At 41.5% G+C, this 9,942-nt stretch overlaps 1 pseudogene; it reads left to right on the top strand.

Moving 5' to 3' along the window:
* The first annotated feature begins 8,640 nt into the window (after nucleotides 1–8,640).
* Nucleotides 8,641–8,758, top strand: LOC145018944 (5S ribosomal RNA; annotated as a pseudogene).
* Nucleotides 8,759–9,942: the final 1,184 nt, after the last annotated feature.

Here is a 9,942-nt window from a genome sequence, read left to right as displayed (position 1 = left end):
TAACGAAGTTTTTCTGTCCCGGCCTTCTAAAAATAAATAATAAAAATAAAAGTCAAAATTAGCCGATGGAGTCTAAATGAAAGTTGTAGGGTATGGTCTGACCTTCGCGTGGATATAAAGAACGTCGAAAACGGAGCTCGTATGCGAAAGTTACGCAATTTAGAAGTTTGACAAGTCAATTACGCCCTGCGTAATTTGAGTACGCCCCGCGTACTCAGTCGGATGCAACTTGTCTAACCAATACTCGAGTGCCACCAGTCGACGCACGCAGTGACGTCAAAGTACGCCCCGCATAACTCGAGTACGCCCCGCGTAATCCCAGACCCAGCAGCCTATAAATAGAACTCGAATTCAGCCATTTTCTCTTGTTCAAACTCTTCCCTCTCTCTAAGTTTTGCCTCGATTTGCGTGCCGTTTATACCCCAAAGCCCCGGTAATATTCCCGAGCCCCGAAGTAAGATCCAAAGCCCCGAGGATCTCGAAGAGCGTTATTCCCGAGCCGAAACGCTGCCCGCGAGGAGCCCGGTTTTGTGAAGATCTTCCAGATCTACGGAGAAACACCTCTTCTGCAAGACGTAGTGCTGCCCGATCATCTTCTGATCAAGTGAGTGTGTAGTTATTTTCATTCCAACGCAATATTATGAAGTATTTCATATAAAATACGTGTTAGGTGTATATATTTGGTTGTTATACGTGTGAGTGTATATTCACTCTCTTCTATCTTATAGATATGATGTATTCTCTATGAAATACGTGTTATGTGTGTATGCCTCATCTGTTATGTGGAATATGTATTGCTTAAAGCATGTTATACAGGTTTTTAAACTATGTATAAAAACGTATATTTTTATCTACTAATATGTTGGGTAGAACATGGGTAGATAATTGGTGTGTAATAAACAGATGAGAGGCCTCGGTGTTATTGGTGTTATTCTAGTCATTCAACAGAGTATGGATGACGACCACGGACTATTCTAGACTGTCCTGTGGAACACTACCAGGCTCATTACCTGTAGGTGTTGTGAACGACGTGTTCACCGGTGTACTCTATCCCCCACATGGTTGCATTTAGGACACTTATTGTTGAGGAAGTCCCTCTGCAGTAATGTCCGTCCCGATGAAAAATCCTGAAATAGGTTTCTTATAATAGATGTTATTTTTAGGAACGTAAGGTCAGGATAACGGGAATGGGTAATCGGGTTTATTGTTGATTGTTGAAATTAAATATAATTATTGTGGGTTGAAAACCCTATGTGCTCACCAGGCTCCCAAGCCTGACCCACCCAGTTGATTTATTTTACAGGAAGTGGCGCAAGAGATTAAGATGGGCGAACATCAAGTTGTTTTGTTTACAAGTCTGTATATGTATATATTTGTTGAATGACTTGTAATGCTATCGTTTATGCTTTATGATCTGTATCGGAACATGACATCCCGTCTTTTGATTATGAAATGAAATCATATTTCTTTATGAAATGTTTTGATAAATATCTATTTTATCATGTTTTGTTTTTGGGAACAAATTCCGCATCTCTTTTAAAATTAAAAGGATTTACTCTGAAAATTATTTTAAAAAGCATAAATGAAATCGGTCTTTTCTGGCCGAGATTTTGGGGATGTCACAGTTGGTATCAGAGCATTAGTTTAAGCGAACTAGGAATTTGTAGGATTTCTAAACTTAAACTTAGCATGCTAAGTGGAGATTGCGAGGTGTGTGTCTGTTGGATCTTAGACACAAGCACTAGTTTATTTTAGGAAAGTTGCCTAAAATGCTTTTATGTGCTAAATGTTATATGTTGCCATATATGATATTATTTGTTCGGATCTATGGTTTGTTGCCAACCGGATCTGAAGGTTTATGTGTTTAGGATTCTAAGCGTATGTATACGATATTAGAACTAGCATTTAATCGTTTGGAGTAATTAGGTGAAATAATTCGGTGTAAAGATCAAAATGGTGAGAACAAGAAGCGGAGTTGGAAGTGCTAATGAAAACAGGAATCAACCACCTGTAATCGAGCAAGTACCTGTCGTAGCTGCTGCACCTAAGCCGATAACAATGGTTGGTGTACAAATGATGATTCAAATGATGTTGGATCGTCAGATGGAAGAAACAATGACGCCTGCTTAGGCAGAATCGTGAAGAACCGTCGATTCAAGCGGAAGAGCCCGAGGAGAATGGAGGGCAGTCTGAAGGAGAAAACTTTAGTGGGATCATTGGTCAAGACGAACAACCAGTGGTTAGACGCAATAACCAGTATGGAGGAAATGATGGTCGTGGGTGCAAGTATAAGGATTTCATGGCATCCAAACCACCATGTCTATCCGGAAGCCCGACGCCGGTGCAAGTTATGGATTGGATCTCTGAAATGGAGACTATGTTTGAAAGTTGCGAATGCAGCAACAGGCAGAAGACCGCTCTTGCGATCCCTCTGTTAAAATCTGGCGTGTTGAGTTGGTGGAAGCTATTAGCTGACTCTATGCCCAAGGGAGAAGCAAGCAAAATGTCTTGGGAAGACTTTCTGGAACAACTAAAACTGCAATACTGCTCCGAGCAGGACCTTCTGGAAATCAGTAATGAGTTTCAGAATTTGAAGAAAGGGAAATTGAGCGTTACTGAATACACTACAAGTTTCACGGAAAAGATGAAGTTTATCCCATATTTGGTGCCTACAGAACTCTCTAAGGTCAACAAGTTTTCCCTTGGACTACCAGCGGACTATGGTCCAATGGTTAAGCAAGCAACCACATTGAAAGCCGCCATCTGGGCTGCTAGAAATGTTGAGACCCAGATCAGGGAAAAAGGTCTAGAAAGGTCAGAGGTTGGTGAGAAAAGGAAAATCGATGGATTTTCAGGGTCCAGCAAGAAAAGTAAATTCTCGAAGTCTAGTTCGAGAGGAAGTGGAGGAAAGGTAGAGGCGAAATGGTGCGACAAGTGCAAGAAGAAGCATCATGGGAAGTGTGGCGGGGAAACCACATGCTACAAATGTGGAAAGCCAGGGCATTATGCCAACGAATGCACCTTCACCAAGAATGTTTGTTATGGTTGCGGTGAGGAGGGGCACATCTCAAGGGATTGTCCGAAGAAGAAGGAGGCAGCAAGACCCAACATTCCACCAAAGCCAAAGGTGAGAGCATTCCAGATGATACTGGAAGCTGCTAAAGATGAAGCTGATGTCGCTTCAGGTACCTTTCTCGTTAACAAATTGCCTGCCCAAATTTTATTTGATTCTGGAGCCAACTACTCCTTTATATCGCATGAATTTGGTAGAAAACTAGCTTTGCCTATTGTGAGACTAGATAATGCTTTATTAGTCGAAGTTGCTAGTGGCAAGATTGTACCTGTTAGCCATCGTATGAAAAACATTTTAATTGATTTGAATGGGAATAAGTTCCACGAGGAATTATTACCTATAGAACTTAATGGTTTCGACATCGTTTTGCGAATGGATTGGCTTAGCGCCAATGATGCCGAAATTTTATGCAAGAAGAAAATAGTGAAAGTGAATCCGCCTAGAAAGGAATCGTTTATGGTGTATGGATATAAACGCAGAGTAAATTCTGGAATCATTTCTCTAATGAAAGCCAGAAAATGTTTGACCAAGGGGTGTACATCATACTTAGCATTCGTGATCGATGCTAAGAAGGAAAAGAAGGTGATGCAAAATATTCCCGTTGTGTGTGATTATCCGGAAGTATTTCCCGAAGATCTTCCTGGATTACCGCCCGATCGACAAGTAGAATTTCGTATTGACTTGTTGCCCGGAACAACACCAATTGCAAAAGCACCTTATCGATTAGCACCGACGGAGATGAAGGAGCTAATGATGCAACTTCAGGAGTTATTGGACAAAGGTTTCATTAGACCTAGTTCATCACCCTGGGGAGCTCCGGTATTATTCGTAAAGAAGAAAGATGGAAGCATGAGGATGTGCATTGATTACCGAGAGCTGAATAAGGCAACAATAAAGAATAGATATCCGTTGCCGAGGATTGATGACCTATTCGATCAGCTACAAGGTTCAAGTTATTTCTCAAAGATCGACTTGAGGTCAGGATATCATCAGCTAAAAGTAAGAGAGCAGGATATAGAGAAGACCGCATTCATAACCCGATATGGACACTATGAGTTTTTGGTTATGTCGTTTGGACTAACCAATGCTCCAGCAGCATTCATGGATTTAATGAACAGGGTTTGTAATCCGTTCCTTGATAAATCTGTGATAGTGTTCATTGATGACATTCTGATTTATTCAAAAAGCCAAGAGGAGCATGGCAGACACTTACGAGAAGTTTTGGAAGTCTTGAAGAAGGAGAAGCTATATGCAAAGTTCTCCAAATGTGATTTTTGGATTCGAGAAGTCCAATTCTTGGGTCACGTGGTCAACCAAGAAGGTATAATGGTTGATCCAGCAAAGATTGAAGCTGTAATGAAGTGGGAACAACCAAAAAGTCCCATGGAGATTTGAAGCTTTTTAGGATTAGCCGGATATTACCGAAGGTTTATCCAAGGCTTTTCTTCGATCGCTAGTCCATTAACAGCTTTGACCCACAAAGGAGCTACTTATGCTTGGAGTGATAAGCATAAAGAAGCATTCGAGAAGCTAAAGAAGAAACTATGCGAGGCACCGATACTTTCTCTACCCGATGGAGTTGAAGACTTCGCTGTTTATAGCGATGCGTCTGGTGTTGGATTGGGTTGTGTTTTGACCCAAAGAGATAAGGTGATCGCGTATGCATCTCGACAGCTGAAAGAGCATGAAAAGAACTACCCGACTCATGATTTGGAGTTGGCAGCGGTAGTTTTCGCTCTGAAAATATGGAGGCATTACCTCTATGGCACGAAGTGCAAACTTTTCACTGATCATAAGAGTCTCCAATATCTCTTTAGTAAGAAAGAATTGAATATGAGGCAACGACGCTGGCTGGAACTACTTAAAGACTACGACTGTGAGATACTTTACCACCTCGGTAAGGCCAATGTTGTTGCTGATGCTCTCAGTCGGAAAGTCAATCTTGAAAAGCGAAGGCCAAGAGCGTTGAGAATTGAAGTTGTCTCAACCATTTTAGAAAGTATAAAGAAAGCTCAAGAGGAAGCTTCGGAGAAGAATGACCGGAAGGAGGAGCGTTTGGGCAAAACGTTGGTGTTCGGTGTAAACAGTCACGGACTGAAGGTGTTCCAAGATCAGATTTGGATACCTAAGACAGGAGGAGTCAGAGATCTTCTGATGGAAGAAGCTCACAAGACCATGTACTCAATTCATCCCGGTAGCACTAAAATGTATAGGGACCTGAAACCCTATTATTGGTGGCCGACGATGAAGCTCGACATTGCGAAGTATGTGGCCGAGTGTGTGACTTGTGCAAGAGTCAAGGCACAACATCAGAAACCGTACGGGAGTTTAGAACCATTGCCTGTGCCTATGGGTAAGTGGGAAGACATTACTATGGATTTTGTCACTAAACTGCCCAGAACAAAGAATGGTCACGACATGATTTGGGTGGTCGTCGATCGATTCACTAAGAGTGCGCATTTCATAGCAGCCAATGAGAAATGGTCTATGGAAAAGCTTGCGAATTCTTACGTGAAGGAAATTGTGAGACTTCACGGTGTTCCGCTAACAATTGTGTCGGATCGTGATAGCCATTTCACCTCACGATTTTGGAAAAGTCTACAAGAGGAATTGGGTACCAAGTTGTGTTTAAGTACAGCCTACCATCCGCAGACTGATGGTCAGAGCGAACGGACGATACAAACACTTGAAGATATGTTGAGAGCGTGTACCTTGGAATTCCTAGGTAATTGGGATGAACATTTACCTTTGGTAGAATTTTCCTATAATAATAGTTTTCACTCGAGCATAAAGATGGCACCTTATCAAGCCTTGTATGGACAGAAGTGTCGTATGCCGTCTTGTTGGCTTGAGGCTGGGGAAAAGCAGTTTATGGGGCCGGAGATAGTCCATCAAACTGCTGAAAAGTTGAAAATAATTAGGGAGAGAATGTTAGCAGCTCAGGATCGTCAAAAGAGTTATGCTGACAAAAAGCGAAGACCGATGACTTTTGAAGTTGGAGATTCGGTTTTGCTTAAAGTCTCGCCGTGGAAGGGACTTATAAGATTTGGAAAAAGGGGAAAGTTAAGTCCAAGGTTTATTGGACCATTTAAAGTTCTTCAGAGGATTGGGAACCAAGCTTACAAGCTCGAACTACCAGAAGAACTGAATGGAATTCATAACACTTTCCATGTCTGTTATTTGAGGAAGTTCACGGGAGAAGTTCCCGACATAATTCCACTTTCAGAGTTGAGGATCGATGAGAACAAAAGGTTGATTGAGGAACCGGAGGCAATTGTTGACCGAAAGACTAAGAAATTGCGATGTAAGATGGTGGAGTTAGTGCTTGTCCGATGGAAACACACGAATGGGCCAAATCTCACCTGGGAGACGGAGAGTGACATGATGAGTCGCTATCCGCATTTGTTTGCTGGTGTGTGATTCCGGGGACGGAATCATTCTAAGGTGGAGAGAATTGTAATGCCCGTGTTTCTAGGCTTGCCATTTTTAGCAATGTAATAGTCTAGGTTAACCTTGTAACTCAACTTGAAATAATAAGAATGTATTATTTGTGAATTATTTGAATTATGTGATTTATGTGTGTATTTTCTTAATTTTTATAATTTAATGAATTAAGAATAAAATAAGCGTCAAAATTTAAGTGTGAGATAAGCCCGACATCTTTGCATAAAGTTGTAGTGGTCGAAACAAGGATTCCGGAGATATAAGGAATGCCAAAATCTGAGTTATAACGAAGAAGTTATGACCTGTCGAAGTTTCGCGACAGAACCGACACGACGCCGAGTGACGTAAAATATGAATTTAAGATAGAGCGATATTTAGCCTTAGCAATCTAAACGAAAGTCGTAGATTTCATTAAACCGAGAGCGTGCATAAAAGGAACGCCCAAATCTGACTTCGTATGAGGAAGTTATGATTTTATGAAGTTTCGACTTAGCAGTATACAGCCCGAATACTCGATTTGAGATCGAGCGGTTTTTAGCCGAAACAATCTAAATGAGAATCGAAGATCTTGTTGTTAGTAGCGAAACGATGAAAAGTTAGGCGAGAACGGACGTCAGACGAAGAAGTTATGAATTTATAACGAAGTTTTTCTGTCCCGGCCTTCTAAAAATAAATAATAAAAATAAAAGTCAAAATTAGCCGATGGAGTCTAAATGAAAGTTGTAGGGTATGGTCTGACCTTCGCGTGGATATAAAGAACGTCGAAAACGGAGCTCGTATGCGAAAGTTACGCAATTTAGAAGTTTGACAAGTCAATTACGCCCTGCGTAATTTGAGTACGCCCCGCGTACTCAGTCGGATGCAACTTGTCTGACCAATACTCGAGTGCCACCAGTCGACGCACGCAGTGACGTCAAAGTACGCCCCGCATAACTCGAGTACGCCCCGCGTAATCCCAGACCCAGCAGCCTATAAATAGAACTCGAATTCAGCCATTTTCTCTTGTTCAAACTCTTCCCTCTCTCTAAGTTTTTCCTCGATTTGCGTGCCGTTTATACCCTAAAGCCCCGGTAATATTCCCGAGCCCCGAAGTAAGATCCGAAGCCCCGAGGATCCCGAAGAGCGTTATTCCCGAGTCGAAACGCTGCCCGCGAGGAGCCCGGTTTTGTGAAGATCTTCCAGATCTACGGAGAAACACCTCTTCTGCAAGACGTAGTGCTGCCCGATCATCTTCTGATCAAGTGAGTGTGTAGTTATTTTCATTCCAATGCAATATTATGAAGTATTTCATATAAAATATGTGTTAGGTGTATATATTTGGTTGTTATACGTGTGAGTGTATATTCACTCTCTTCTATCTTATAGATATGATGTATTCTCTATGAAATACGTGTTATGTGTGTATGCCTCATCTGTTATGTGGAATATGTATTGCTTAAAGCATGTTATACAGGTTTTTAAACTATGTATAAAAACGTATATTTTTATCTACTAATATGTTGGGTAGAACATGGGTAGATAATTGGTGTGTAATAAACAGATGAGAGGCCTCGGTGTTATTGGTGTTATTCTAGTCATTCAGCAGAGTATGGATGACGACCACGGACTATTCTAGACTGTCCTGTGGAACACTAGCAGGCTCATTACCTGTAGGTGTTGTGAACGACGTGTTCACCGGTGTACTCTATCCCCCACATGGTTGCCTTTAGGACACTTATTGTTGAGGAAGCCCCTCTGCAGTGATGTCCGTCCCGATGAAAAATCCTGAAATAGGTTCCTTATAATAGACGTTATTTTTAGGAACGTAAGGTGAGGATAACGGGAATGGGTAATCGGGTTTATTGTTGATTGTTGAAATTAAATATAATTATTGTGGGTTGAAAACCCTATATGCTCACCAGGCTCCCAAGCCTGACCCACTCAGTTGATTTATTTTACAGGAAGTGGCGCAAGAGCTTAAGATGGGCGAACATCAAGTTGTTTTGTTTACAAGTCTGTATATGTATATATTTGTTGAATGACTTGTAATGCTATCGGTGAAAGTGGGTTAGATCTGATCCCACATCGGCTTGGAAGGAGAACGAAACATCTACTTATAAGGGGTGTGGATACCTTCCTTGACACAACGCGTTTTAAAGCCGTGAAGGCAGCAGATCCCATAAGAACTCTGCAGTTAAGCGTGCTCGGGCGGGAGTAGTACCGGGATGGGTGACCCCCTGGGAAGTCCTCGTGCCGAGTGGCCCAAAGCGGACAATATTGTGATACGTGCCAGAGGGGGTGTTACAAATGGTATCAGAGCTAGGGCACAGGTCGATGTGTTCGACAGGGACGTCAAACCCTATAATGGGGGGTGAAAGTGGGTTAGATCTGATCCCACATCGGCTTGGAAGGAGAACGAAACATCTACTTATAAGGGGTGTGGATACCTTTCTTGACACAACGCGTTTTAAAGTCGTGAGGGCAGCAGATCCCATAAGAACTCTGCAGTTAAGCGTGCTCGGGCGGGAGTAGTACCGGGATGGGTGATACGTGCCAGAGGGGGTGTTACATTAATAAAACACCCAAATGTAATATTAAGGCTAGGATCCAATCACAATATAATATAACTTAGAAGAGGTATGCCGTAATCTAAGCTATACCATATTTGAAAGGTAGGTGAATGACGATTCACCAATTTCCACCACAAAAACCGAAATATTAGATATTAGGTTTTTATTGGTTTTTAGAAATTCCTAGATTCTTTGAGATTCAATGAACTTTTCAAAGGCATGTTTCAATCTCGAGAGTGCCCTCCAAGTTTTGTGACTGGGATACCGAGGATCACAAAACGAGGTGTGAAGTAACCATGCAAATCACTTGGTACCCTTAAAGTTTATCACTCAATCGATGTGCCGGTAAACCACACACGCTCCACCGATACTATAATAAACCTTAAGTCACCCTTTACCTACCTTGTTAAGTCCAAGTTAGTGTGTCGGTTAACCACACACGCTCCACCAACGACTTAGACAAAGTGTAAAGTGTAATTTCATGGATTAGCACCTTATTCACATTTTCCTAAAGTAACTAAGATTGGGAATTTAATAAAACATTTAGTTACTTTATAATATTCATCATACTTTGAATGAGAGTTTATAAGTCCTTGTCTTACCCGTTCGGCTAACGACCCTCCACCAGTCAAGCAAGCGGTGGGTGAGAGTAGACACCCATTAAGTCACCATTTTATAGGCAACAACCTTATACCCACCTTATAGACCGGCTTCGTGAATGAGGCGTACTAGCGGTAAGACGACTTTATTCTTATACATATATATATAATTATTAAATCATCATAATATAAGTATAAGGGTTGAATTTTAACTTTTAAAATTCTAGGGGTTGGAACTAAAGTTTTAACTTAACTTTACTTGTTCCAAAACTTGAGG

This window comes from Lactuca saligna, chromosome 9 (assembly GCF_052625555.1).
Source record: "Lactuca saligna cultivar CGN05327 chromosome 9, ASM5262555v1, whole genome shotgun sequence".
In the NCBI taxonomy this organism is placed as follows: domain Eukaryota; kingdom Viridiplantae; phylum Streptophyta; class Magnoliopsida; order Asterales; family Asteraceae; genus Lactuca; species Lactuca saligna.
The sequence above is the reverse complement of the archived record's forward strand: the minus strand, read 5'-3'. Positions and strand labels throughout refer to the sequence as shown.